Raw genomic sequence first — 26,142 nt, 5'->3', positions numbered from 1 at the left:
ATTGCTACCTGTGAACTCGGTAGGACATCCGTTAGCATTTTTGTGCCACTGTCAATGAAAGTGTCAAGCGAGAGGAGACGTCAGCATATCCGGGATCTTAACATGACTGAGGAGGAGACCACCCACCCAGATGCTCAGTGTCTCTGCTAGATATGAGCAGAGGATGCGAGCATGCTCGAAGAACTTTGTGATGATTGACGTCTGCTACCAGATTGTGAGACAGCACCGCAGACAGGTAGGCATCTACTAAACTGCCATTGTGTTCCCTCACTCCTATGGTGACCTGCATTGGAGAGATGCAGAGGATCTTTGCCAGAGGGTTGCAGAGGTCCAATGACAGTCAGCAAATGCCTACAGTAAGTTGCATAATCCACATGTTAACACCTACATTACACTAAATCTATTTTTTGCACATCTGTTTCTGAGACACTTTCAGTTGTATTTTATGAGTATTCTGTAGTGATGATAGTAATGCAAAATATAGTTAACATTAGTTTTTTTGATGCATTCTGAGGTTATCTCCAACTATAATGTGCCAGTGTACACATTCTGAGTGACATTTGATTATGATTGTGCATTCAAATGGACTTCATACATATAACTGTTACTGATATCCCATATATTCATCTTTTAGAATCAGCAATGAACTGTTATGTCACATACTTCAAATGGTTAAGCAATGACTCGTAGTGACTGCTGATCTCTTAGGTATTTGCTCAAATTCCTATTGTAAGCTATTTTTAAACAATAAAGGTTCCATAGATAATATTGAATGCAATATATGGAAGACCTGTGTTTGTTTTGCAGGTCAGACAGTACAGCTTTCTGCACATCTACCCTGGCTGGGGTTCACTGATACCTATAGTGCTTAGGCCGTGGATAACTAGACATTTCTCCATTATCCATAATGCTTCTAGAAGCATCATACAGTATACTTCTGTATGTGGGAATGCTGAGTAATACATACATTATTAAGCTCTACATTATAAAAAATACATTATCGTAATATCCTTGCTTGTTCTAATTACTTTAATGAATGTAAGAACCCCTGCAGGTCAGCATGGCTGAACTATGTTGGAGTTTGTTAAAAAAATGAAAGTATAAGACAGTTAAACACAATATGCTGACACATAATAATCTTACAAGGCAGATAAATGTGGACTCCATTATTCCAGACAGTTAATTTTACAACATTAAAGGAAGTGTGTTGTCCGTTAGCTCAAAACATTAAGCAATATGCTAATGTGAATGTTCATTCTTATGTGTGGGTTTGACTCTCTGTGCACACTGTTTTGTATGCTACTTTACCTGTTACCTATTTCATAACAGATTTGTGAGATTTATACTTATTTAGTATATAATACAGTACAGCGTTTTACACATTTACTGCACGTGGTACATTCACACCTATAGTTCTTAGGTCTCAGATGACTACATGTTTCTCCATTATCTGTAAAGTTTTAAGACACATCCAGTAGTGCTTCTGTATTTGCGAATGCTGAGTAATACATACCTTAGTAAGCTGTACATTATAAGAAATGCAACAATATTGTAGTAATCATGTTTGTTGTTCTCACTTTCATGAATGTAATAGCTATGCAGGTCAGCATGGCTGAAATATGTTGTACTGAAAATAAAATGCAATTACATGATGAGTGGATCTGCAAACCTTATTCTGTCTTATGGATGTATGTTTACCACTGTACATGTAGACGTGTGTTATTTAATCACATCATTATATTTATTTAAATTATTATGTTATGTTTATTTTTTGCAAACTATGACAGTTAACTCAGTTTGCTGACACATACTAATGTTTAAGACAGATATATGCATATTCCATTCTTATTCCATGCAGTTTTACAACATTAAAAGGAAAGTATTCTGTCCATTTGCTCAAAACATTAAGCAATAGGCCAGTGTGAGTGTTTCAAGGAGATATGTGTGTTCAAATTTCCGTGTAGAGTATTTTAGAAGATATTTTGCTAGTTCTCTATTTCCTATTTAAAAAACATATATAAGAGATACTTGTTTGGTAAGTTATGCAGTACAGCTTTTTACACATCTAGTATATACATGGTGCATTAACACCTATAATGCTTAGGTCTCAGATAACTGTGAATATCTCCATTACTAGCAAAGTTTCTGGAAATAACTTACTTATGTCAGTAAGGCTATATATGTAAATGCTTGGTAATACATACATATGTTATCTGCACATTTTGAATGTGAACACAAATGGGAGGCCCAAGGAAACAAACTATTGCAGATAAAATCCAGAAGAATTTTAATCTAAACACTTTTTGAAATAAAAATTTGTTTAAAACTATGAGAGATAAGTGCTTTTGTTCACAAAAATATATGAACTTCATCAGATAATCTCTTCTCCTACAAGAGAATACCATTCGTGATTATGTGGGGTCGGGTCCATGAATGGCGTTCAAAAGGGGCAGGAATTTGAAAACAATATTAGAACACAGTTTGTCCAAACACCAAGATAAGCAAAATTCTGAATTTATGGGGATGAAAAAATGTGGTTGTTGTCCCTATTGTCCCAGTATTCTGGCGTGCCATGAAATTGCTTTGAACAACCAGGTGGTTGCAATAAGAAACAGATTCAATTGTTGTACAACGAAGGTTGTATATTGTGCACAGTGTATGTTCTGCCCTTGTTTCTACACAGGAAAAATGAGAAGAGACTGAGGGGCATAATTTATGAACATTTATATGAATTCAGAATGGGAAAAGAGACTAACGCCCTCTACAAACATATAAAATGTTACCCACACCACATTTTCAAATTTTGTAATTTGGAACAAATGCCTTCCAACAGTAATGAAACCCCATGGACCTTATTACTGGAAAAATTTAATTATATTGGCAGCTGTGTTTGAGTGCCAATAACTGGCCTGGACTCAATGAACATGTTTCAATAGCATGTAAACACTAGAAGGATGAGTCCTAAATACAGGGTTTATATTTTACACATTTTTATATAATTTTGTCTTCATTTTTTTGACCTTAAGGGGAAAGTATTTTGTACTATTTTGTATATATATATATATATATATATATATATATATATATATATATATATATACTAGCTGTATTACCACGCGTTGCTGTGGCTCAGTCTGGTTAAATGGAAAAGAAAGAAAAGGGAAAGCGCACGTTTCTAATATGTTTAATTTCACAATGCTTGTGGGTATACAATATTTTTTGTTGTTCCATTGTCTGTGCAAATATAGAGATTGTCTGATTTGCCAACTCTAGAACATGCAATGTATAATTGTCCATGTGAGAAGCAATCCGTGTGTAGATCTAAACTCCACAAGCTCAGCGCTTCTGTGGATCACTAGTGATATCTGCATTGCTTACTGTACTTATTTCCTTGTTTCACTTGAAAGAAAGTTACTGTTTGTCGTTTTTGCATTTAAGTTACCTGTAACACATTGCACTTAAGTTACCTGGCACTTGCTCACTAAAGCAATTATATAAGTCAGCACTAAAAATTAAAAGCACTACACCCTCACTCCCCACTGGCCCTGGTTTTCAATTATTAAGGAATTCCCAATATTATTCTAGCATGTCCAAAGGTCAGTTGTCAATCTCCTCTCCGGTCCAGTTGGTGAATCTGGGAATCTTGAGGCAATGTTACAACTGCCTCATGTACACAGACAACCCTCTCCTCCTTCCAACAAATTCCAACACATGTGAGAGATGCAACCATATAGCCAAACTGGAGGCTAAGCTCTCTCAACTCAGTACTGGCATAACCAGTCAGGAGGAGAAGGAAACCACACTCACTACAATTCCAATCTCACATAGACCTACCACGACAGCAAACCAAACACATAATCACACAAAAACATACTGAGGCTCTAAATAAAGATCTGTCAAGCAGCAAAGACCTCCAAAGCAGACACCCAAGCAGCCGCTACCCCAAAACAAAACACGTGCAACACATATCTCACAAAGCCAGTGTGCCAAACAGTCACAGCCCTTAAGACTAAACAACACACCTGATACACTTGTAATAGGTGACTCTATAAATCAGGCACACTGGCGTCCCGCTCACCAGGCTGAACAAGGAGAGGGTCACGGTGAGCAGCCTGTCGGGTGCTAGGATCCGCCACATAACACAAGCACTCAGATCACTCCAAGGCAAGTACAAATATGACTCAGTCATTGTCCATGCTGGTGTGAATGACCTGAGACGTACCTCCCTGGACTACATGAAAAGAGACATAAAGGAGCTCTCTGAGCATGTAGCCCAGGCCGGTATGACCCTGACCTTGAGTAGCATCTTACCCTCACCAAGAATGATGCCACAATATGAAGACAAGATGATCAATTTCAACAACTGGCTTAAGTACTGGTGTCATTCAAAGGGGATCCAATGCCTGTCAGCTTGGGATGATATGCTCGACAAGCCACGATGCTCGCTAAGGACGGCTTGCACCTGTCACCCTGGGCTTTTGGATATTGGCAAAGGCTCTTGCTACCCCATAGTGCCTTTTTTAGGCAAGGCTCAAAAGACAAACCCACCTCCATAGGTATCACAAGGGATAAGAAACTAAGAGTAATGCTACTCAACGCCAGAAGTCTAAACCTCAAGATGCATGCACTCGAAACTCTCCTTAGCATGGAGAACATCGATATCTGTGCAGTAACAGAAACCTGGTTCAGGGCTCCTGAGAGCACCCCAGCACTACCAGGTTATACCTCATACCATGCTTTTCGGCCCCAAAACTTGGACCAAACCACAAAGGGGGGAGTATCGATATTCATCAAAGATACCCACACCTCCAGGTTGGTGGCAAAGCACAAAGCATCAGAGACTATCCATGTGCAACTAACAGTGGGTAAAACTGCCTTCCAGTTTATAGCCTGCTACAGACCACCCTCCCAAACCCAGGAACCCCACTCAGCCTTCCTGAGAACACTGGAAAATATGAAGGTCTCTCCAAACACCATTATATTGGGTGACTTCAACTACCCAAACATAGACTGGGAGCATTACTCTAGCTCCAACACCCTAGCCCAAAGGTTCCTAGAATTTATAAACTCAAATGCTATGGAACAACTTGTTACCACTCCCACAAGAGGGGAAAACATACTGGACCTGATCATCACCAACATGGGGACTCTATGCTCCAGACCAGAAGTGTATCCCTCACTGGTAAGATCAGACCATAAACTAATCTCACTGGATATTCACATCCCGACTCCACCCCCTGCCCAGAAAGCCACAGTGAAAAACTTCTCTAAAGCAAATTTTACACTCCTCAAAACTGAGGTGGAAAATACGGCCCAGACCGCAGAATCCTTTATAAACACATTCTATGAACACCTTCAGGAATGCATGGATCATGCAATCCCAAATAAAACCAAGATCCAATCCTCCAAAGGCAGACGTCCTGTCTGGTGGACCCCAGCCATAAACAAACTATACAATAGAAGGAGGAAGCTACTAAATGATAAAGCAAAATCCCAAAAAGGGAAGGCATCACTGATCAGTATTAGCAAAAAACTACGGGCACACATAAAATTGTCTAAGGCCAGCTTCGAGAGAAAAATTGCACAGGACACTAAGGATAATCACAAGGCTTTCTTTAGTTATGTTAGGAACCTGGGTGGTAATTCCCAGATATGCTCAGAATTAGTCCAAAATGACAAAAAATACACCGAACCCACAGACATTGCCAACATCCTAGCTGACAGGTTCAGCGCAAACTCCCCCCCCCCTCCTCACCAAAAGGGCAAATATCTATCCCAGCAGAGTGTTGCCCCCCTGACATCTCAGATGCTCAGGTAAGAGCCGCCCTCTCCAAAGCAAAAAACAGCATCAATGGGACCAGATGGTGTCCCGGGCTGCGTCCTACATGAACTCAAAGAAGAGCTAAACCCAAACATAAAACTACTGTTCAATCTCAGTGTTACTACAGGATATGTGCCCAAAGAGTGGCGTACAGAAACAGTGGTCCCTCTCCATAAAGGTGGTGCCTCAACGGATCCTGAAAACTATCGCCCCATAAGCCTGACTAGCTTGGTCTGCAAAGCTATGGAAAGAATCATCATGGACCTCATAAATAAAGATATTGGGGACCTACAAACACTGGATCCTACCCAGTTTGGCTTTGTTAAGGGCAGATCCTGCCTTTTAAACCTGGTTGATTTCTTTGAAACAGTCACCAAGGCCATTGAGGAGGGGAAGGTGGTCCACACAGCCTACCTGGACCTCGCAAAAGCCTTTGATACAATACCCCACTCGGGCATTATAGATAAGCTCACCAGCTTAAATATAAACCCTTATGTCACTAGATGGATTGCAAACTGGCTCAAGGACAGAACCCACATGGTTAGAATTGCTGGAGCCATGTCAGACTCCAAACCAGTTACAAGTGGTGTCCCACAAGGCTCAGTCCTGGGACCTCTCTTGTTCGGTATATATTTCTCGGAGGTACAGGCCAACACAGAAGGACTGTGGCTGACCAAGTTCGCAGATGACTGCAAACTGGGCGCCATAATCGACTCTCCAGCCGACACAAGCATCCTCCAAAAGGGCCTCATAGAAACAGACAACTGGTGCCAGAGCCATGGCCTCAAGCTAAATGCCAAAAGTGTATAGTCATCCCTTTGGCAAAAACAAAGTGCCCACAAATTACCACATAGGTGGAAATCCATTAAGTACAGAAGAAGTAATTAGGGACCTGGGGACCCAAGTTGATAGCAATCTCTCATTTGACAACCACGTGGCCAAAGTGGTTAGAAAAACATTTTATATAGCCCACCGAATCATGAAGGGATTCACATCTAGATCAGGGAGGTCATCGTGCCTTTTACTCATCCCTCATCAGGCCCATAATTGAGTACAATGCCCCTTTTGGGATGTACCTTACCAGACACCTGCAGCAACTGGAAAGACCCCAAAATACCTCACCAAGAGGATCAAAGAGCTCAAACAGATGCCATATGCTGCCCGGTTAAAGAAACTCCAGCTCTACTCAGTGGCATACCGCCTGTTCAGAGGCGATCTGTGCCTGACGTATAAAGCCATGTCCAACCCGGAATTAATGGACATGCTGCACCTCAGAAAATCCAAATCCCATCGAGCTACGCGCTCGAGAGACTTGAACCTCAGCACTGAAATAAATAGGACATGCTGGAGGGACAGATTCATAACCCAGAGGCTCCCTTCACTCTGGAATAAAATCCCAGTCCAGGTTAGGCAGAGTCCCTCACTGACTCTCTTCAAGAGGAATCTTGATGAGTGGATGGGAGATCGTAGGTTTACCCTGGGTATCATTTCTGTGTCACTGTTAGATTTAGGCACAGTATACTAACCTCGAAAAAGGGCATAGCAAAATAAATTTAAAATGGGTGGCGAAAGCCAAACACATTCTGGCTAGGCTTATAAATGCCCTAGGGCATATAGCCTAGTATGAACCTATGAACCTATGAACCTATGAACAATTCTAAAGATTGGCCCTGAGCTTTGTTGATGGTGATTGCAAACGTCAATCGAATTGGGAATTGCAATCTCTTAAATTAAAATGGCATATCCATTGGAATCATAGGAATGCGAGGAATGAGGACATCTTCACCTTTGAAAGGTCCTGTCAAGATTGTTGCTTCTATGACATTGCTCATTCATTTTTTTATTGCAAGTCACGTGCCGTTGCAAAGCTTTGGCTGGTTGATATTTCGCAACATGATAATTGGCACGCCGATTTTCAATTGCAGAATGCGGCAGTGGCATCCCTGGCAGATCGAGTGAATTCAAAAATTCTGTTGGATAATTAACCGCTTCATCTGCTTCCACAACAGTGTCGATGGACTTGTATATGACTGCCTCGCTTTGAATGTTAGACTGAATAATATTGTTAAGTTCGTAGACGTCTTTGTTCTTGGCTGCAAGAATAACTCGTTCAGTCCGCCAATCATGATTCTTATAATTGGTTTGAATATTGGGAAATACTTTTTCAACCAATTCTTCTTTTGACGTCACTAAATTGCAGAAGTTATGAGGCAATGAAATTCGTCCTGAGGTCAGATCAACCGGCACCTTTCCGTTCCCAATTTCCAGCAATTGATGTGAGAATATCTCAGCTGATCGATCATTTTGCAGCTGGACATACATATTTGTAGTTAATTTTAACGTCTTTACATGTCGCCACAAAGTAGAGTATGTCAGGCAAGCATTTATTTCATCCACTGGTGTCGATTAAGGAGAACGAAGCAGATCTGAAGCTGCAGAACGTGATCGCCGTGCTCGCAACCGTGCATCCTCAAATCTGGCTGCACATCGCTCTACTGCTTCCTCGGCACGTATTTGAGCCATTCTTTGTCTGTTTTGCTCGTTCACTGATGCCCATTCTTCCTTAGTTTGATTTGCAATTACTCGTCGCACTGCTTCCGCTCCGAGAGTACGACGACCTAAGTTTGATCTTCTGCGAGGCATTATTTGGATGAACTTAAGCAGATCGATTGCACTGAAAAAGAAGTGAGAAAGTTATAACAAAAACATATAAAATTGCATATTTGTATACAAATATATAGAATCCATAGTAGGAATATAAAAACACGCGCATATTCGAATGCAATGTGACTAGGTATATAAAAACACCCGCGTATTCGAATGCAACATTGTGTGAAAATTTCAAAGCAATCAGTGAAGAACTTCTGGAGATTTAAGATTTTGAACAAATGAACATTTACATTTTTATATATATATATATATATATATATATATATATATATATATATATATATATATATTTTTTTTTTTTCCTTGTTTGCAAATTTTGTCAATTGAATTTTTTTGTGGTGGCTCCTTTAAGATGATGATTCATTTCCTGGGGGCTTGACAGTCATGTGATTAAACACAAATGCTACAGATTGTGTGTGTACTTCCAGCAATGTTTATCTGATGAAGTTCATTTATTTTTGTGAACAAAAGCGCTTATCTCTCATAGTTTTAACCAAGTTTTTGTTTTAAAAATTTTCTATATTAAAGTTCTGGATTTTATCTGTAGCAGTTTGTTTCCTTGGGCCTTCCATTTGTGTTTTAATCTGTACCTTCTTCAGTTTGATTTTTGGCCTAGTACATTTTGAATGTGACAATATAATGCTATAATCCTCCTACCTTATATTTTGATGTATTAAATAACACCAGTGAACTGTTACTCCTGTAATGTGTAGTTGCGTATTTCAATTGCAGTCATGTGTTTTATTGCAAAGTATTACACTTGGAACTCTGAAGTGTTATAGCTGTTTGTTATTGCTGTGAACAATGGGCTAACATGCACTCAAGAGTGCATATGTTTGCAGTTCAGTTGCTCAGCACATGGCAACAGTTGTATTTTTAATCATCCTGTAATTTAAAAGCACAAATTCATGTGTTTAATTCTGCCCCCGCATATTCACACAATTGAGTTTTTAACTTTCATTAATCCATGTAATCGTAACCAAGATGGATTAGCTAGACAGGTAAGAGTCAGGGTTGTTGTGCAAACATAGCTGAGATTTGTAGGTCTGAATCTCATTTCCTCCAGTCTGTATATAGTACTAATAATGCGTGTGCAGTACTGAGAATAACACAGTGATAACTAAATGTGCAAAATATAAAACTGTAGTTCATGTCAAGGCTAGATGACATGTGATGCTCACTGTTTCATTGTACATATTGATCATTTTATATTGATCTGACACAATCCTCCCATGGTAGTAATACATCTTTTTTTCCTATTTGCTGGTGATTAAGACCATGCCCATAACTGTTCTCTGTGCACAGACTGTATGCACAGCTGTAGCAGTAGAGGGGAGAGAGGCATGCGTCATAACTAGCAATATTTATTTCACCAGAAAGTCTCATAATATAGTTAAAAAATCAGTTTTCAATGTGTATTGATTACATCTTTAGGCATACTAATATTAATGCAGGACTATTTATAATTTATCAGCAAGGTGGTCGAGTCTTTACATGTTTATCTTGCTGGCGCACTGTACTTCCCTGTAATTATCACCTCCTGTCTGGCTGGGCTCAATACCAAGATATTGTCCAATTACAGACTGAGTGCAATATAAGTAAGGGGATGACAGCAACTGCACATTTGGTGGATCATGGCTCAGAGTTTTGGAAGTGTACTTATTTAGTGCTGCTGTTGGCGGATTTCTCTCCTGACAGTAGTTAATAGCAGTAGTTTACCAGTAGAAAGCAACAATGAGTTGCATTCAAGTTTCATTTATCATTGATTGAAAAAACATGAAAAGCACGAGGTGCAGAAGAGATATTGCCAGTGCTAGGGCTACCCCACTGACCCCAACCGCATATTCAGCCTGACAAGTACAGCTGTGGCCCTCTCTTCATGCTGGATCTGTACAACTTCATGACATCTGGTCAGCAAGATGGCAAAGGAGAAGGGGAGAATAAAGCACTGTTCAATGAATACAACGGCGGTGGCACCACCACCCCAAAACTCCAACTTCTCAGTGTGCAAGACAGTTCATTTCTAAGTGTTGCTGACATGATCATGAGTTTTGTTAATTTGTGTCATTTATGACCTCCAGTGATTTTGTAGCATAACTTACTGCACCATAAATTTCAGCAGATAATATTAGTTGGATTTTGTTCCCTGCTAGTCAATCTCAATGATATCACTAAGAACAAGGTTGTGGCATTATCGTGGAACAAAAAAAGCGAAATTGTTCCAGGAATATCGGTGCTTTGATTTAGCATTCTTTACAACAGATGTGACCCACAATGCAGAACACGTAGCAGGTAGTCCTATTCTACTTTCGGGTTGTGTTTTTAATTTTAGCAATTATGAATTAAATTATGAACGCGGTGGTGGTGCTGCGGTAGCATTGTCGCCTCACAGTAAGACGCTGTCTGGTTCGATTCTCAGCTAGAGTGTCGTCTGCGTGGAGACATGCGTGAATGGGCGTACCTTCGTTGAAGGTTGTGCGTCAAGCCTGGCAAGCCGGTACATAAAAATCAACTGTCAATCATTAGCAGACCGGAGTTTCATTGTGGCGAACCCTAACCGGGAAAAGCCAAAAGACACAAAAAATGAATTAAATTATGAAAAAATCAACACATTTATTTATTTTACATTTGTTGACCAGGATAGTCTGACTGGACACATGTCCATTTTCAGCAGAGGCATGGTGAGAAAAGCTCCAAACATACAGACAAAGACAAGCAAGTTACAGTATATGCTGAACATTTTGTGTCAACATACATATTACAGTGTCACATTTCCAAACCTATGAAGAATACAGTTTATAGTCAGAAGAATATACATATAAGTTACAGTTTCTCTTTTCAAACATTTTAGTGTTACAAGTTAGTTGTTGTGAATAAAATATTACAGACATATGGTAGTAGATGATGAGACTTTAGTCAGGATTAGAGCAAGGGCATAACCAGTGAGTTTTAAAATGTTGGGTTAGGTTTTTTTTTGAAGGGGTTAAGTGAGGGGTTCAGAGTAATGGCAGCTGGGAGCGAATTTCAGGTTTTGCCTACTGAATTTGCAAACAAAGAGTCTCCAGATACGTTGTTAGTTTTAAAAGATTGAACTAAGAGTTTTGTAGAGATCGAAGTGGCCTAGCGTTTTTGTAGGGATGGGTGATGTTTTTGAGGGAGGGCATTTTTTCTGGATAGTTAATAACTTTGAATGCAACAATGAGTTGATTATACTGAATGAGTCTAGGGAGTTTTAGCAATCCTAAGAGGTTTATTTTTTTACAGTGTTGTGTCCTATAGGCAGATCCAGTGGCAAACCTAGAAATTTGGTTGTAGCAGCTAGAGAGTTTGCTGAGATAAGATTTTTTCAAGTTAGTGAGTATTGACGAGGCATAGAGTAGGGTTGAAAGCAGATGAGTACAGACAATGGCTGTCCTAGCTAGAGGGGTAAGGAAAGGTTTATTTTTGTAAAGGGAGCCAAGATTTTATTAACGGTTTTTAATAGTTTGATTGAAGTGCATGCCATTATTTAAGGTTGTTGTTAATTATAACTCCTAAGAGTTTGGTATACATATCTGGTGAGATTATGATCCCATTATTAGATGTTATAGTAAATGAAGGTTGAGAGGACTTGAGACTAGGGGAGAAGAGCAATAGTTTTGTTTTATTAGGGTTTAATATTAGTTGCTGATTAGAGAGCCAATTTTCCGCTGTGTTAAAGGTTTTCTGGGTTAAACTAAGGAGATCTGTTGGGGTAGAGGCTGAGCAAATCAGGGTGGAGTCATTGGTGTATTGTATACAGGTTGCTTCTGGGATTACAGTGTGGAGGTCATTAATAAAGAGGGAGAAATGAAGGGGACCTAATATGGAGCCTTGAGGGACACCAAGGGTAATGGGGAGAAGGGTAGAGAGTTTGTCCTGCCATAGGACAGCCTGCTGTGTTCCATTAAGATAAGATTGAAATCATTATATAGCATGGTTGTCTAGAGATATTGTTTTAAGGGTATGTAAGTGTAACTGGTAGTTAACCATGTCGAAGGCCTTGCAAAGCTCAAGAAACAGGGCAGAAGATACTTTGTTGTTATTACGGTTGAAATTTATGATGTTAGAAAAGGAGAGGAGGACTGAGGTGGTACTGTGATGTGGTCTACAACCATGCTGAGAGTTGACCAGAAGATTATTTTGAATAAGGTAGTGCAAGAGTTATTTATCTATACACTTTTCCATAATTTTTGTCAGGGGGAAAGGATAGCTATCGGTCTATAGTTTGAGAGTTCAATGGAGCTGCCTCCTTTATGGAGTGGTATGACATGGGATATTTTCCAGATGGAGGAGGATAGGGAGGCTTTCAGTTGTGATTCTATTGATCAAAATAAAACAGGGTATGCTATGACATCAGCAGCTTTTTGCAGGTAGTCTGTGGGAGGAGTGTGAAATGATAAGGTGGTTGGTTTGAGTTTTTTAATTAGGGGCTTTTAAATTGAGTTTAGTAGGAACTGTTTGGAAGCGCTAAAAGAGAGTAGGGCACTGGGGTGTAGGGGTTTCAGTGTTAGAACATGTGGGTTTAAGGGTTTGCTGGCAAGGGACTGAATGGTTTCTATAAAGAAACTGTTGAAGCTGCATTAGCAATGGACTCTGGACATTTTGGGGTCGGGACTGTGAGGGTTGGAATTGTGGATTGCCCTGGGTGATGGAGTTTCTAATACCTGCCCAAAACTTCTGGAGGTTTGTTATGATGTTTCTGTTGTAGGTGGCAAAAAATATATATATATTTTTTTGGTTAGTAATATGGATTTTGATCATTCCTAAATTGATCTAAATTTAAGTTGGATCTTGTTGCTGGGCTTTGGAGGGTCGCAGCCAATTTGTTCCAGGCATTATTTCCTTTGGATGATCTTTTAATTTGGTATATTTTGTGAGCCAGGGAAAATTTTGTTTTAATTCTAATAGAACGCGGCAGGTGTGGATTATCAAGGATTTGGCCAGGAATGTTTTATTAAAGTGTGCTACTGCCTCTTCTAGAGGTAGTTGTTTTAGAATAGACCACAACTGTATAATTTAAGTTTGTCTAAGAATTTTTAAGGCTGAAGTTTTTATTTCTTATTGTTTTGTAGGTGGGGTAGATGTGACATTCAACTTATATCTAATAGTGTAAGTCAAAAAATGATCACTCAGATCTCCAGGAGAGTACCTGATTTTTACATGTGGGGATGGCTATGTATTGATAAAGTATCTAGTCTAGATACATTCTCTATTGTTGGGTTTGGCATGGATCCTAGTAGAGGGGGATATAGTTTGTGTGAACCCATGTAGGTTTACGTGGGTGGTTGGGGTCTCAGCAATGCAGCTGTTCCAATCTATATTGAGGTCCCCTAGAAGTAATGGGTTTCTTGGGGGTAGGTGCATTGGATAGCCAGTGAAGGATGTCTTCTAGGGTCCCTGAGTTACTACCTGGGGGAATATAGACACAAACGATGTTTATACATTTGATTTTATTTAATTTGTAGTTTGGAAATCATAATTTCTGCTTTGCCAAACTGGGTGGACGTTACTAGCTATAGTAAAAATTTAGGTGGTTTCTTGATAGGAGAACAGCCACCCTCCCTTCCTGGTAGTACAGTCTAGCCTGAGTATCTAAGGCTCTTGCCACCCTATAGTGCCTTTTTAGGCAAACTTCAAAGGACAAAACCACCACCGTGAACAGGTACAAGCATGCAAAATCTGAAGGTAATGCTACTCAATGCTAGAAGTCCCTAAACCTCAAAATGCACTCTCTCGAGGCACTCCTAAAAATGGAGAACATCTGATATCTGTGCAGTAACTGAGACCTGGTTCCAAGGCTCCAGAGAGCACCCCTGCAATACCAGGCTACAACTCTTACCATTAATTCTTCGCCATTTCAAACCAGGACCTAAGAAACACTAAAGGTGGAGGAGGTCAAGATTCACCAAGGATATTCATACCACTGAGAAGGCTGGCCAACCCTTACAATGTGTGTCTGAAAATTCTCCAAAATTGCACCCACACTAGGTAAGACTGCAATCCAAATTGTAGCTTGCTACAGATCCCCCACCATACCCCAAGATTCTCACTACACCTTTCTAAACATACTGGAAAATATTAAGATAGAACCAAACACCCTAATACTGGGTGATTTTAACTACCCTGCCATTAACTGGGAAAACTACTCATGTCCCAACACCTTACAGCATAGCGGTTCTTGGAATTCATAAATTCCAACGCCCTGATCAACTTAATCCATAGTCCCACCAGGGGCTCCAATATCCTAGACCTGGTCATTACCAATATGGGAAATCAGTGCTCCATACCTATGGTCACCCCCCTAGCTAGTCAGATCTGACCATAAGCTAATCACCCTTAACATCACATCCTGAATTTCACCCCTGTGCAGTAAAAGAAACCACCATAAAACTTCTCCAAAGCCAACTTACATGCACTCCAAGTCAGAAGTGACAAACTTCATGACACCCATGCAGATGGGAAACTGAAACTGCTGAATCCTACACTAAAGGCACAATGCACGAGCACATCCACCTGCTGCATGAATCAAAGCCATCCCAAATAGAACCAAAATGCTCTCATCCAATACAAGGAAGCCAATCTGGTGGTCCCTGCCATAAACAAACTTTACAACAAAAAGGAAGAAACTTGCAGAAAAGAGGAAAATCCCAGGATGCAAAAACTCCTTACTAGCCTCAGTAAGAAACTGAGATGCCTCTATAAAAATCCTCCAAAGCTAGTTAATGAAAATAAAATTGCCAAAGATTCCAAAGACAACCACAAAGCATTCTATAACTATGTCAAAATCTAAATGGCAATGCTCAGATCTGCTCTGAGCTAAAACAGAATGGCATTAAATATACTGATCCAAAGGATATTGCCAATATCCTAGCAGATCGATTCAGTGCCAACTTCACCCCTCTCACCCCTAAATGGCCCATCTCAATACCGGAAGATTGCCAAATTCCAGTAATAACGCCACACAGGTACAAAAAGCACTCTAAAGCCAAGAATACAGCATCCATGGGACCAGATGACATCCGGCTGTGTACTACATGAACTACAATATGAACTGGCACCTCACCTAAGTGTCATGTTTAATCATAGCCTCACCTCGGGTTTCTGTGCCCACTGAGTGGCAGAGCTACAGTTATCCCAATGAAATCCACAAGGGGGATCCACCTTGGATCCCGAAACTACCGTCCCATCAGTCTGACAAGCCTTATCTGCAAGGCCATGGAGCGTATTATCATGGAACTTATAAACAAAGACATTGGCAACCTTCAAACACTGGACCCCACCCAGTTTGGGTTTGTGAAGGGCCGATCTTGTCTCCTGAACCTGATTAACTTCTTTGAATCAGTCTCCAGAGCCATGGACAAGGGTAAGGTGGTCCACACAGCCTATCTAGACCTTGCCAAGGCCTTTGACACCATCCCCACTCTGGAATCATAGATAAATCCACTTTAAGTTGGGCAGCAGGCATTAATCCCTATGTCACCCAATGGGTTGCTAAATGGCTTACTGATAGAACCCACACTATAAAAGTAGCTGACTCAAATCCAGCTCCAGACAAGTGACAAGTGGAGTACCTCAGGGTTCAGTCCTGGGGCGCTCTTGTTTGGCATCTACTTCTCTGAAGTACAGGTCAACACTAAGGGACTCTGGCTAACAAAGTTTGCAGATGACTGCAAACTGGGAGCCATTATTGAATCCCAAATGATGTGGATACTCTACAAAGGGCCTTACAGAAACAGATGCTTGGTGCCAGAGCCATGGGCTCAAGCTCAATGCCAAGAAATGTATTGTTATCCCCTTTGGGAAAAACATGTATCCATGAATTACCACCATATAGGTGGCAGTACACTAAACACAGAAAGGGTGATAAAGAGACTTAGGGACACAGGTGGACAGTGGTCTCACCTTCGATAACCACATCGCCACAACAGTCTGGAAATCCTTCTATGTGGCACACCTCATCACGAAGGGCTTTTCATCCAGAAAAAGGTGGTCATTGTCCCACTGTACTCATCCCTCATTAGACCCATTATAGAATACAACGCCCCATTTGGTATGTACCTCTCAAGACATCTGCAACAACTGGAAAGGCCTCAGAAATACCTCACTAAAAGAATCACAGGCCTAAAGCAGATGCCCTCGCTGACCGCCTTTAAAAACTCCAGCTATACTCTGTCGCATATCGTCTACTCAGAGGCGATCTCTGCTTAACATACAAGGCCATGTCAAACCCAGAGCTGTTGGACATGCTACACTTAAAGAAATCCCAATCCGTCAGAGCTACACGCTCCAGGGATCTAAACCTTGTCATCACAATAAACAAAACATGCTGGAGGGATAGGTTCCTGACCCAGAGACTCCCCAGACTCTGGAATAGATTGCCCATACATATCAAGCAGAGTGCCTCTTTGGACCTCTTCAAAAGGAACCTTGACGACTGGATGGGAGAAAGGAAATTCACCCCAGGGATCACGTCAGTCGCCCTGCTAGACAGGGGTCCAGGAAAGTAAATAATGTGGGAAGAAATAGCCAGGGAATTGTTATGGCTAGGCTTGTATAGGCCCTAGGGCTGATAGCCTAGTACCAACCTATGAACCTATGAACCTATGAACACCAAGGGTAATGGGGAGAAGGGTAGAGAGTTTGTCCTGCCATAGGACAGCCTGCTGTGTTCCACTAAGATAAGATTTAAATCATTATATAGCATGGTTGTCTAGGGATATTGTTTTAAGGGTATGTAAGAGTAACTGGTGGTTAACCATGTCGAAGGCCTTGCAAAGCTCAAGAAACAGGGCAGAAGATACTTTGTTGTTATTACGGTTGAAATTTATGATGTTAGAAAAGGAGATGAGGGCTGAGGTGGTACTGTGATGTGGTCTACAACCATGCTGAGAGTTGACCAGAAGATTATTTTGAATAAGGTAGTGCAAGAGTTATTTATGTATACACTTTTCCATAATTTTTGTCAGGGGGAAAGGATAGCTATCGGTCTATAGTTTGAGAGTTCAATGGAGCTGCCTCCTTTATGGAGTGGTATGACATGGGATATTTTCCAGATGGAGGGGATAGAGGCTTCAGTTATGATTCTATTGATCAAAATAAAAACAGGGTATGCTATGACATCAGCAGCTTTTTGCAGGTAGTCTGTGGGGAGGAGGTCAAATGATAAGGTGGTTTGTTTGAGTTTTTTAATTAGGGCTTTAATGAGTTTAGTAGGAACTGTTTGGAAGCTAAAAGAGAGTAGGGCACTGGGTGTAGGGGTTTCAGTGTTAGAACATGTGGGTTTAAGTTTGCTGGCAAGGGACTGAATGGTTTCTATAAAGAAACTGTTGAAGGCATTAGCAATGGACTCTGGACATTTTGGGGTCGGGACTGTGAGGGTTGGAATTGTGGATTGCCCTGGGTGATGGAGTTTAATACCTGCCCAAAACTTCTGAGGTTTGTTATGATGTTTCTGCTGTAGGTGGCAAAAATATATATATTTTTTGTCTAGTAATATGGATTTTTTGGATCATTCCTAAATTGACGAAATTTAAGTTGATCTTGTTGGGCTTTGGAGGGTCGCCAGGTGTTCCAGGCATTATTTCTTTGGATGATCTTTAATTTGGTATATTTTGTGAGCCAGGGAAAACTTTTGTTTTAATTCTAATAGAACGTGCAGGTGCGTGATTATCAAGGATGGCCAGGAATGTTTTATTAAAGTGTGCTACTGCCTCTTCTAGTGGTAGTTGTTTTAGAATAGACCAACTGTATAATTTAAGTTTGTCTAAGAATTTTTTAAGGTTGAAGTTTTTATTTCTTATTGTTTTGTAGGTGGGTAGATGTGGACATTCAACTTTATATCTAATAGTGTAAGTCAAAAAATGATCACTCAGATCTCCAGGGAGAGTACCTGATTTTTACATGTGGGGATGGCGATTGATAAGTATCTAGTCTAGGATACATTCTCTATTGTTGGGCTTGCTGATCCTAGTAGAGGGGGATATAGTTTGTGTGAACCCATGTAGGTTTACGTGGGTGGTTGGGGTCTCAGCAATGCAGCTGTTCCAATCTATATTGAGGTCCCCTAGAACAATGGTTTCTTGGGGGTAGGCATTGGATAGCCAGTGAAGGATGTCTTCTAGGGTCCCTGAGTTACTACCTGGGGGAATATAGACACAAACGATGTTTATACATTTGATTTTATTTATTTGTAGTTTGGAAATCATAATTTCTGCTTTGTTAAAACTGGGTGATTGTTGGTTAGCTATAGTAAAATTTAGGGTGGTTTTATAGAGAACAGCTACCCCTCCCCCCTTCCTGGTAGTACAGTCTAGCCTGAGTATGTTATACCCTGGTGGTCGAATTTCATTATCTGGCATGTTGGTCTTAACTATGTTTCAGTGACACAAAATATATTGGGGGAGTAGGTAGTTAGGAAGGCATGGAGGTTGTGGACCTTATTATTAATGCATCTAATGTTTAAACGGCAGGTCAGGAGTGAGTTGGGGTGTCTGTTTAGGCTTTGTCTTGTGTTTGGACTGGTAACATTAGAGTTAGCACTGTCTGGAGAAGATGGGCCAGGGTTGGGGTGGATATCCCCATCAATAGTAAGGGTGTGGGGCAAACTAGGTATGAGCTTTAGAAATCTATTTATTAGTTTTTGGTAGCATTTAGTTTTGCTGTTAACATATCTGGGTATAACAGGGTGGATGTTAGCAGGGGTACTAGAGTTAGTGTTGAGGGACATTGATGAGTGGGCAAAATTGTTTGAGAGGACTGGGGTGGTGCCAAGGCTTTTGGGATAGTAGAAGCCTATATGGTATTGGTTTTCATAGATGGTGAAAGAATAAAGGGTGACTACCACAGGTGAGTAGAGGTGTTATTTTTGAAGACTTAGTGAGTTTCAGAGTCATAATGGGAGGAATGTACTCCTGGTAGGTTGATAACCTAGGTATTAAAGTAAATGGGATGACAGTGGTAAGGAGGAGTTAGTTATTAAATGAATTTCCTGTTATGGTTTGTGGAAGAGGGGGAGAGGGTGTGGCTATGGGGTTATAAATTTAGAGGTACTGGGGGCAGGTGGGAATAGGGGTCAGGGAGGAGCACAGAGCAAGCCTGGAGAATGAGTCGAGTGGGGCTTAACCACAGCAGAGGAATCCTCAGAGCAAATTGTTCTAGCTACCAAGTTACCACAGTCTGACTGTTCCACTCCTTTATCAATAATTCCATTTGCTTTCCTTCACATTTCCTTACAGAAGTTTCGCTTTTAATGCTCATGGAAACCATCCATATTCTTTTTCTGGTATGTCTGACATGTTACATATTATAATTATGACTGTCATTACCATGTTTTAATTGTACAAGTTCAGATGTGAGCATAATACAAACGTAGGTAGTGACAGTGATACATTTATTGATGAACAGTAATGTCTGTGTGTCATACCCTAAAACTGTAGATGTCACATGCTGTCACTGTGGTTGCAATTGTCTAGTTGTTCTTAGGTTTTATATCCCATTCCAATTCGATGATATGATGACAGCCATTAACCATGTTGCATTGCCAATCTCATTTACATATATCTTTTAAGTTTACCACTGATTTTCTTCTTACTATATATTTAGAATCAACAACATGTTATTCAGAGGATGTCTACATGACACATTACTTGCACATAAAAATGCTTTATAGTGGAAAATAATTGGCATATTGACACCTCAACATAATGAGTGAGGCACAAATACAATTAGTGACCCACTCTACCTTAGTCTGTGCTGCCCACAACATTCCTGAACTACTAAAACTCAAACAGCTTTCTCCACTACAGAGAACTGGATGCACCAAAATTACCTCTCCCTCAACTCCGGTAAATCTAAAATACTAATTTTCCTGCCCACCAGGTTTTCCTCCTTTGACAAAAACATCGTCAATGTCCTAAGCCAAACTAACACTGCTATTGAAGTGGTCCCCTCTGCAAAACTCCTTGGCATCACCATAGACGAACACCTTAAATTCGACCTCCACATACAACAAAACATAAAGAAAACCCACCAAAAGCTAGGTATGCTATATAGGAATAACCAATTTCTCTCTAACTCCTCTAGGCATTCCCTAGCAATTACTTACCTCCTTCCTTCTCTTCTATATGAAGCTCCCCTTCTAACCAATCTGTCTGCTTCCAATACTTCTAAACTTGAAGCTTGCTACAATAAGATCTCCAAATTTGCCACTAAATCCAAAATCTCAACTCACCACTGCCTTAGCCTAAAATCTCGAAACTGGTTAGAACTCCCTAACCACCTAGACTATCTCCAACTAACCATCGCTCACAAATTAATATTCTCCCCAGATAAATGCCCAGCCTTAACGAACATCCTTCCCCTATACATCCCAAACAGATCCCAGAGATCTGAACACCAAAACCTAATTTCCATCCACAAACCCAAATGTCCTGCTGGCCAGCTCTAAAAACTGGAATTCTCTTCCTCCTTCTCTTAGGACTACACATAACACTGAATCCTTCAAAACCCAACTTTTCCTACACCTATCTTCCACATGGAAATGCTCCTGCTTTCACCCTACATAAACACTAACGAGTATCCCCACTAGCTCTCCACAATCCTCTTCCAATTTACTCTCGAGTTTTTTTTTTCTATTCCTCCAAAAGCAGAACTAGCAGACTTTAATTAACTCCAAATTTGTAAATATGTAAATATTGTAAACATCTGAAGAGCCTCAAAAAAAAAAAAAAAAAAAAAAAAAAAGTTTTATACTGTCCTATGATGTATTTTGCAGTTTCCTGAATGTATGAATCTCACTCTTGTATTATACCTCTACATTATGTAACCTTTATTGTATTTTGTAACATTCATAGTATTGTATTGCTATTGGAGCTTTTCTCCCCAGGCCTCCACTGAAAATGGGCACTTCTCGGCCCAGTGGACTTCCCCGGTAATCAAACTGAAAATAAATAAAATAATGCATAAATAAATGTAAGGAAGGAAGGATTTTTGGTCAGATTTTCTAAATGATATTGTAAGTCCTTTATGTCAGTTGTGTTTCATCAGGGACCCCATTCCAAATTATATGTTGTTTGTGTCACTGTGTGCCTACAGTTTAGAAACTCTTTTGAAATGGAGAAACATGTCAGTGTTTCATGCCACAGTGGCATGGCATCTTTGTTTTGATACTGATGCCTGTGCACATCTATATTTTGCATGCATGCTGATGGCTGGTATTGTTTACTGATGGCTGGTATGTTCATAAGTCAACAAGTAATAACAGCATCTTCTTTGATAAACTGTGCATTGCATGCCATGCAATGTACTTGAGTAATGTACTGATACTGTATGATAGATTTAGTGTCCCACACATGGCCTTCTTTTCATATCATCAATACATATGGATAATAGGTCATTAGGAATATTGGGTGATCATGACCGCACACATCCTGTTAAACTGAAATTAACAGCATGTCACACAGACAAACTGTATAGCTGTATATTTGTCATTGCTAACAGATTTATTGAAACAAGCCAACCAACCACTACTGTGAAATTATAAACTTTTTCTTTATAACACAGATTACTGTTAGATACACTGCACGTCCTTGTCTGAATTAGATTACAAAAATGTCCACCAAAAAAGTGTTCTACAACCACTTTTATAGTTTCAAAACTTTGTCCTTGATGAAAACATTATTTTCCTGTATTGAAGCCTTCTTTGTATGCATCCTTATCTCAGTTCAGAAAAAAAAAACAGTTCTCCGCTGGCCAAAATATTCTTTCAGAAATGTTCTTTAATTGATAGGATAGTTTGTAACTTTTTCTGCTGTAATAGCCATTTTCCTTTTCACTTGAATATCTGTGCATATCCAACTGTTTAGGATACTTCAGCAAGCCTCGATTGTTGTTAATGCCATGTGTTACAAAAACATTCAGAAGTATAATACTTTTTGTACTACACAAGCACATTCCATTAAACCAAATGTATATTTCTTTTCTGCACTTGCAGATGCTTTATCACATGTTGTTTCTAAAAAATATCACACTTTTATTATGATTACCAAACCCCTGTTACTGTGAAGGAAAAACAGTTTCTACCAAATTATATATTTTCTATCAAATACATATTATTGCTATGAGGGAAACAAGTATTATGCTTATTTAATTCTATCACCTCCTATCCTCATAATTTTGTTGCTATACAAAGTCTAAATATGCCTTATGGTCCACATCATCTGACAATTGAGTTTTAATAACAACAGTAATATATTGTAATATACCTTGAGCTAACATGTCACATGCCCTTTCTCACATGTTTTGATCATGTTAATGACATATATACTGCCTTTAACATTGTTTAGGTGCACATCTGATTGTGTTTTATGACAGACTTGTTTTTCACATGAATGTGATGTATGTTATACATGATTGTGTACATTGTTATTGATTGAAATCATGCCTTTCATCATATACATGTAACATTTGCATAAGGTCATGCAGTACTGTAAAATCATATACAGAAAACTTACCATATATAGATTGTGTCGATTTGTTTATGGCATGTTATGTAATCATACCTTTCAGAGAATAAGTATTACATATGCATGATTTTTTCACTGTGTTAACTCTTGACATCGAGTGGGAACAATGTCAGGTCTCCTATCATACACACAAGATGATTTGCAAAGAACACTGCCATGCAACTCAGACTTTGAGGACCAGGAAGATGACCATGATAGGGTTGATGATGACGACAATGATAACAGACTTGGACCTGCATGCACCATTGTTCCTGATGCCCATCCAAGGAGATGTCCACCACCATGCCAGTGAGATGAGTTTTGATACCAGATCCAGGAGGTGATGATAGATGTCTTCCAGACACAGATAAGGGATCTGATGGACAGCTTCTTTAAGAATATTGAGTGGAGCATGCACTACTTCTTCTGGGAGATTGTTGGAGAGATCATTCATGATGTTTGACCCAATCAGGGTGGCTCCTGAGGACCATAAGTATTGTCTGTGTGATCCACTTATGTCATGTTGCCACCATGGTGTTTCCGATATCCAGCTATATACCGTGGTGGCATCACATATTGCTGTCATGCTTTACTGATATACATCCCACTGCACACTGCACATATCACATCATATATGCCATCATGTTGCTGCTGCTGCAGTTGACACACCTTGCCACATTACACATGTAGTTGTCAATTAGATATGCATGATATATTGCAATTACTGCATGCTTTGCTCTGTATGGGAAGCGGTGGTACTTCTTACTTGTGTGTGTGTGTGTGTGTGTGTGTGTGTGTGTGTGTGTGTGTGTGTGTGTGTGTGTGTGTGTGTGTATGTGTGTGTGTGTGCATGTGTGTGTGTGTATGTACTCCCATGTATGCAGTGCAGCATCATATTCTTAATATTATTATGTCCAAAATACTCTGGCCCTGTATATGACAGATATGACTGCTGCAGTTGCCATGATGCAAACGAGATATATTGTTCTTCTTGTGTTGTCTACTGTATACTTGGAGGGATAACAGTACCTCACAAACTACATTATTCCCAAGCTTCACACATAATGCAGTGAGGTGGGTCTGTTTTGTTTATTTACACATGTTATCCATATGTATGGATTGTACTCATTTCACTATTGGTTGTTATTGTCTTATGCCTGCTTAACAACATGGCATGTCCTTGCTTATGTGATTTCTGTGCCACTGTTGTGTAATACTGTCACACTGGCACAATGGCTTTGTGTGTGACATGTAGTGGCAAACACTATGCTATGTTATATCAAATTACTGTAACTGTTTACATGAGCAGGTATCCTTGACATACTACTTAGACATTCAGTGCTCTATTAATGAGTGAGTATACAGAGGAGGTGATGCTTTATTTAGTATCATTCCTAAGTGCCTTCTTTGTTCTTATCTTGCTTATGTCAGTAGTCATTCCTTTAGAGAATACCTTATTTTAGGACATGCATAAACAGATTTACATGCATACCCATGTGTATGCATTTGTAGTACATATGTATACACATGTTATGATGGCACATAAATGCTCTTGTAATATGTGACTGCGTATATACAGTTATTCCATTTTTCAGTGCTGTACTGTTATTCACAGGACTGTCCTTTGATCAGTCTTACACATGGATGGTGATATTTATATCAATAACAGTGCTTGTGACACCTGTTGTATTATGTTTGTATATGTTGATGATAATGAACATTATTTTTTGTGTGTACCTATACATCTGGCTGTTTAACAGTTGCACATTACTTTGTTCTTGTAATTTGTACACAGACATGTTTATAGACATCAGCAATCTAGTTTGCCATGTGATATATGTTTGCCTTTTCCTTCAGTGTAGCTTTGGTGGACTTCCACACTACTGTAGGTTGTGAACACATGCATGTCAAATGTGCCCCTTAGATAAGGTTGTTCAGCTTTATTGTGTGTGAGTTTATGTTACTAGTCTTTCCTCACTAATGTAGGCCTGTGTTGTCCATCTCACTTCCCCCTTTTAGATTTGGCATGCATGTTTCACATATATATATGGCATAAGTTAACCATCCTCTACATCATCATTACTGTCATGCAGTTGCACTGTTACAGTAGTACCTTGTGGCAATGTATTGGGCATCTTACACATGCAAGGTATATGCACTCAAGGTGCTGATAAGTGCCTGGATCCCATCATTGTTCCTGTTATACTTCTGTGTTGAGCATCATCCAGGAACTGGTTTTCTTCCTTCCTATGTACAAGCTGGCATTCCTTAGCTAGTATTACTCATACACATCTTACCATTTACCAAGCATTCCATGTCTTTGGTATGTATATGTGTGCTGACATTTCTTTCTGATAGGATCATGTTAATCCAGTGCATGTTATACATAGGTTCATAGGTTCATAGGTAGGTACTAGGCTATTGGCCCTAGGGCCTATATAAGCCTAGCCAAATGTACCCTGGCTTTCGCCACCCAAGAAAATTATTTTCCTGTGCCACTGTCGAGCAGAGCAACAGAAGTGATCCCCGGGGTGAATTTCCTATCTCCCATCCAATCATCAAGATTTTTCTTGAAGAGTGCTAATGAGGAGCTTTGTTTGATATATATAGGTAGTTTGTTCCAGAGTATGGGAAGTTTCTGGGACAGGAATCTATCCCTCCAGCATGTTCTGTTTATTGTGGTGACAAGGTTTAGGTGCCTAGAGCGTGTAGCTTGTAGGGATTGGGATTTCTTTAAGTGGAGCATGTCTAAAAGCTCTGGGTTTGACATAGCTTTGTGTGTTAGGCAGAGATCGCCTCTGAGTAGGTGATATGCAACGGAGTAAAGCTGCAGTTTTTTGAGACGGTCTGCATAGGGCATCTCTTTGAGGCTGGTAATCCTCTTTGTGAGGTACTTCTGTGGCCTTTCCAGTTGTTGTAGATGTCTTGTGAGGTACATACCAAAAGGGACATTGTACTCTATAATGGGTCTAATGAGTGATGAGTAGAGGGGAACAATGACCTCTTTTTTCCTGGATGAGAAACCTTTTGTGATGAGGTGTGCCACATAGAAGGATTTCCTGACTACTGTGGTGATGTGATTATCAAAGGAGAGACTACTGTCCACCTGTGTCCCAAGGTCTCTTATCA

Source organism: Protopterus annectens, chromosome 4.part0, assembly GCF_019279795.1.
Source record: "Protopterus annectens isolate FY-2018-M chromosome 4.part0, PAN1.0, whole genome shotgun sequence".
Classification (NCBI taxonomy): domain Eukaryota; kingdom Metazoa; phylum Chordata; order Ceratodontiformes; family Protopteridae; genus Protopterus; species Protopterus annectens.
The sequence above is the reverse complement of the archived record's forward strand: the minus strand, read 5'-3'. Positions refer to the sequence as shown.